A 5181-nucleotide genomic window follows, 5' to 3' on the forward strand; every position below is an offset into this window, starting at 1 on the left:
TCTGCTTCCTGAATTACTATTACTGGTTAAAGTAATGAACCGGTCTGACCAAAACAACCAATCAGAACCAGGAGGAGGGTCTTAGCGCTGTCAATCATCCTCATTCACTCACTGGTAAATGTGCTAATGGGGGAGAAACAACTTATTACAAGAAACTGTTTATCTGCCATCATTGGTAGCTATGCTAACTGAACTGAGCATTTACAACAGGCTATGCTAGTGGCAGAATAGCACAGAGCAAGGGGAGGAAGGATGAGCAGCAACATGAGATTGTGATTGACAGCACTAAAACTCTCCTGCCTCTGACTGGTTGTTTCAAGCACTGAGAGAAAGCAGAGGAAATGGATTTTTCACAGATTACCTCTCATACCAAACTGTCACAACATAATGACAGTTTTAAAATATTTTTATAAAAGTTACATACTGCAGCTTTAATTTCCCTCAGGAGAGAACAGGTCAGGAGGGACGTGGGTTAGAGCTGCTGCTGACTGACTCGTCTGTTAAGTGGTAAAAGGTACAAGGGACAAGTTAAATATATGAATATGTTGGTAAATGATTTCCTTCATTCATTTAATGTTATCACCACCTGGTTCTACACCACCCGGTTCTACACCACCCGGTTCTACATTCCTTCACTTAGAGACTTTAATCTGCTGCTAGTTTATAAATCATTGAATGGATTAAAGACCTGCTGCTGGATCAACCTGCTGGTTCTGGTTCTGTATCAGAACCAGAACCAAACATGGAGAAGCAGCTTTCAGCTTCTATGCACCACAGATCTGGAGCAAACTTCCAGAAAACTGAAAAACAGTAGAAACCCTGAGTTCCTTTAAACCCAGACTGAAACCAGTTGCTATGGAAACATAATCAACCAAACATCAATCAATAACCTGATGTGCAGAATGTTGACTGTTTCTGTGACTTTGTATTTTTTGATGTAAAGGTCTTTGATTGATTGGTTGATTGATTGATTGGTTGAGCCTCTGCCGCCACAACTTCCTTCTCTTTGTAACCATAAACAGGGATGCAGGAAAACTGAGTGATGTTTCCTATTTTTGCTGAAATATGGCCTCTGAAGGTTCATATAACTAAAAAAATGAAGATAAATAAATGAGAGCTTTGCAATGGGAGTTAATGTGACTGTCGGTCTGCAACACTGGAGGTTTCAGCATCTCTCCGTTTACTTCCACTAACTTTTATAGAAACAAACTGAGATGTCTGTGAATGGCCTGCAGCAAATACTGAGATGAAGCAACCTTCGGGTTGGATCAGGCAGAGTCCCAAGCGTTCACATGCACCTGCAACTGAAAGCTACAAGAACAAAGAGTGGACAAACTGAATGGCTGGTTCAAGGGACCAACTGGAGGTGAAGACCAACCAGTGGTCCTCACTTTGTGAAAAACACTGACATTGTTTGAAAAAGATTTTCTTCCAGCTTAACGTTTTCCCTCAAAGGTCATGTTTAGTTGCAGCAGCACTGATAATGTTTTTGCTTATGAAAGAAACATTTGTGAATTTAATAATCTGTTTGTAATCTGCAGCAGAGCAATTTTTACAAACTTATCTGTGTAATCTGGTAAAAAGAGGATCTGAAGCTGTACCCAAGGTCACAGAACATTTGAAACAAGAATAAGAGAAAGAAAAGACAAACGGCAGTCAGAGTTCGCCCTGCGCCGCAGATGGTGCGTCTGGAAACCGGATCGGATCCTGGCACCGAGGAAACTGCGCCGAGGGGGAAGAACGACGTTCCCGGTGAAATCTGGAATTTGGTTTTCTTCTGCAGATTTTTGGTGGCACCACTATTTCTTTCCCATCATTTTTGGGACTTTGTCATTTTGGAATGAAACGGGGGAATATTGCAGACTGATATCAGACATTATTCTGATTGAAACGGACTGAAATGTTTGGACATTTATTTCTGCTGACACAAACTGAGTGATTTAAACACAACCTTATTATTTTTGGGGAATATTTGGTTACTGATCTGTTTATCAGAATAACTATTATTATTTCTTAGTATTATGGTTTTTGAATAAATCACTGTTTCTAAAAATCAACAAAAGTTGAATATTTTATTTTCTAATTAAACCAGTTGGTGTAACATATTTTACCTGATTCCTGAGACAGAAGCCTCTTGATGAAATTAGTTCTGCTTTAAGTCGAGCTGAATTTTACACTGTGAACGACGACACAGATTTTCTGCTCTGTTTATAACTGTAGTCTGCCTGCAGTTTTAGAGACGGCAGAGGAGGAAGTGAAGGAGGCCGTCCAGTCCGTGTTGGTCACTCTCCAGATATTGAACCAACATGGACAGTCACCTCGTTTGGCTCTTCTCTCATTTCTGAGGAGGACAGTTGTTTGCAGTGCGGGTAATATCCGGTAGGTGTCTTAGCATCGAACTGGCGCTTTACAAATGTTACATGCAAACACTGGCAATTGGGTCAAATTTAAAACCTCAACACAGTCCACTCCTCCAGGAAGCAATCATCTCTCAACAGCTGAGAGCCCAGAGTCTCTGGACGCAGCAAAGTGTTCAAGGTCGAAAGGGCAAAACTGTGAAACTAAGTGGTTTTGTGACGGCTGCGTCAGAACGTGCACTTAGTTCTCATTCAGTCACTTTCTGACTAACATGGTGGTCTGCTGAGGGTCATTGTCCATCTGGAAGACCCATCTGTATTTGACCTTTAACCTCGTGGTTAGAAAATTCTCCATATGTCAGAAGCTTAAAGAGCCAAACCTTCACCAGGTTGTTTAAAGGAACACTAATCTGAGTGAATATAAACGTTTGTTACTGAAATACAGAAATCTTTTTATTAATTGTCTCTTTTTTTTCCTGATATTTATGGAAGCCCATTTCCGCCACTCTGTTAAAAAAATAAAAAATAATGATCTCATTATAATGAGATACATCGGCTCAGGACGTTTAGGGACTGTGGAGGTTCATCTGCACCGTTTGACTTTACCGTCGGTCGCGCCTGCCGCCAGCAAGCATCCAGCTAAATGTAGCTGTTTACAACGGTAAGAAATGTGGTTTTGTTCATTTAAGTCTGTAATATAAGCTAGAATAAAGTAATCAATGTGGCATCCTGACCACGGCAGCTAATCTTGAAGATAGCTTAAGAAGATGGATATCTTTGAAGCTAACGTTTTCTGTTTCTTTACTTCGTCAGTCCACAACTGACTTTCCAGTAACTGTAGTTAATATCTGAGGATTACGTGGTACTTTTATTATGACACATGTTCAGTTTACCACAAGGTCGTGGTGTAATAACTGGTGAGTAGTTCGTAGATGCTGCATCTCCCTCCCAAACCAAAACGAAACCTCTGAGCCGATGTGTTTTTAAAAGTTAAACTAAAATATGTCATGTACTCTCTCTCTTTTATTATTATTATTATTATTATTAAATTCTAAATAATTTAAGTAACTAAACCACAAGCAAAGAAATTTAAATATATTTTGTCTGTCTGCAAATCTATTTTATTGATTTAATCAGTAAGTTCAAATAACAACCAATCCAACATGTTCTTGCTCAGTGTGTTTCAGAAGGACAGAAGCCTGGACAGCGAGGAGCAGCTGGAGCCTTTTCTGATCACACAGGAGGTCTTAGGTCCCGTTCTCTACTGAATGACCTCTGTTCTCCACACGGCTTCATTTTCAGTGTTTTTCCTTTTCTACTGCTAAAGACAATGTCAATATAGAACGGTACAGTTCTTTATTACCAACAAATGTTTTCTTATCTTTTCTGTGAATTTAAAGAAGTTTCTCAAGATGTGTCCATTTTAAAGTAAAACCTCTGCATATGCACATATTTGTGTAATTATACAAGTAACTGTGGTTTATAGTTATTATAAAACAAAAGTTTTAAATTTAAAAAAAGAAATATATTAGTGAAAAAATGTATTTGTAACATTGAAATAGTTTGAGTTTATCCTTAGTAAAATATTTGACAAAAAAACATGGTGCTGAAAGGCATTATGAATGTCCCAGCTGGGGGCTTTCTGCATGGAGAGAGACCACCTGAAAACCCACCATGCATCCCGGTGCATGGTGGGTTCTCTCCAGGTACTCCATTTTCCTCCCACAGTCCAAAAACATGACTGTCAGGTTAATTGGTCTTTCTAAATTCTCCCTAAGTGTGTGTGTGTGTGTGTGCATGGTTGATTGTCCTGTCTGTCTCTGTGTTGCCCTGCGACAGACTGGCGACCTGTTCAGGGTGACCCCGCCTCTCGTTTTCTGTAGATAGACACCAGACCCCTCCCGACCCTACTAGGGACAAGGGTGTTAGAAATGCATTGATGGATGGCATTATGAATGACTATATTATTATTAGTTTTCCAGGTAAAATTATAATTTGTAGTATGACTTGCTTTACATTTTATTGGAAACATCTGATGATGGTCTTGTGTATCTTCTCTTCCAGTGTAAGATCACAGAATGGATGACCTGAGTGATTTCCTGAAACAAAGGAATATTCCAGAGGAAACTATCGAGACCATGCTGAGAGAGAAGGTACTAGCTGAAAAAAATCAGTATTTCAAAAACTACAGTTTTTTTAAAGCATGTGTCTAGCAATGTTATCTAATTTAATTCAAATAATGTGCATGCAATTCTAGTTCCATTTTTGTAGTTTTAAAGAAATATTTTTTTATTGTCCTTGTTTAGATTGATACCAACGTCATCCAGCTCATGACAGATGAAGAGTTAAAGAATTATTTGCCATCATATGGAGACCGCATAGCCCTGTTAGGATACTGTAAAAGAAAGGAAAATGGCCCCCAAACAGTCGCAAATCAAAACTGTTTGAGCGCCTGAAATCTAAGCTGGGTGAAAGAAGAACTGCTCATGAAGATGGCTGTGGTATGGACAAAGAAGAGCAATCTGAAACAACTGTAAAGAAGAATGCTCTGAAGTCAAAGAGAAAAATAGAAATAGGCTGGCTGCTTTATGATGAACAACAACAGGCTTTTAAACAAGTAAGAAGAGGTGGTGGAACAAGGAAGGTCGATGAAAGGATGCTGAAAAATGTGAGATAATCCAGAAGGCTCTTGGCCTTTTCTTTCCAAATAGGAAAAATAGAAAAGGGTCCATAACAGATTTTGAAATAGATCTGAAAGATTATCAGGAAGTGCCAATTGATGACAAAATCTCTGTTGGACAAATGTTTCATGTTACAAAACTGA

This window comes from Poecilia formosa, unplaced genomic scaffold, assembly GCF_000485575.1.
Source record: "Poecilia formosa unplaced genomic scaffold, Poecilia_formosa-5.1.2 Scaffold543, whole genome shotgun sequence".
Lineage (NCBI taxonomy): Eukaryota > Metazoa > Chordata > Actinopteri > Cyprinodontiformes > Poeciliidae > Poecilia > Poecilia formosa.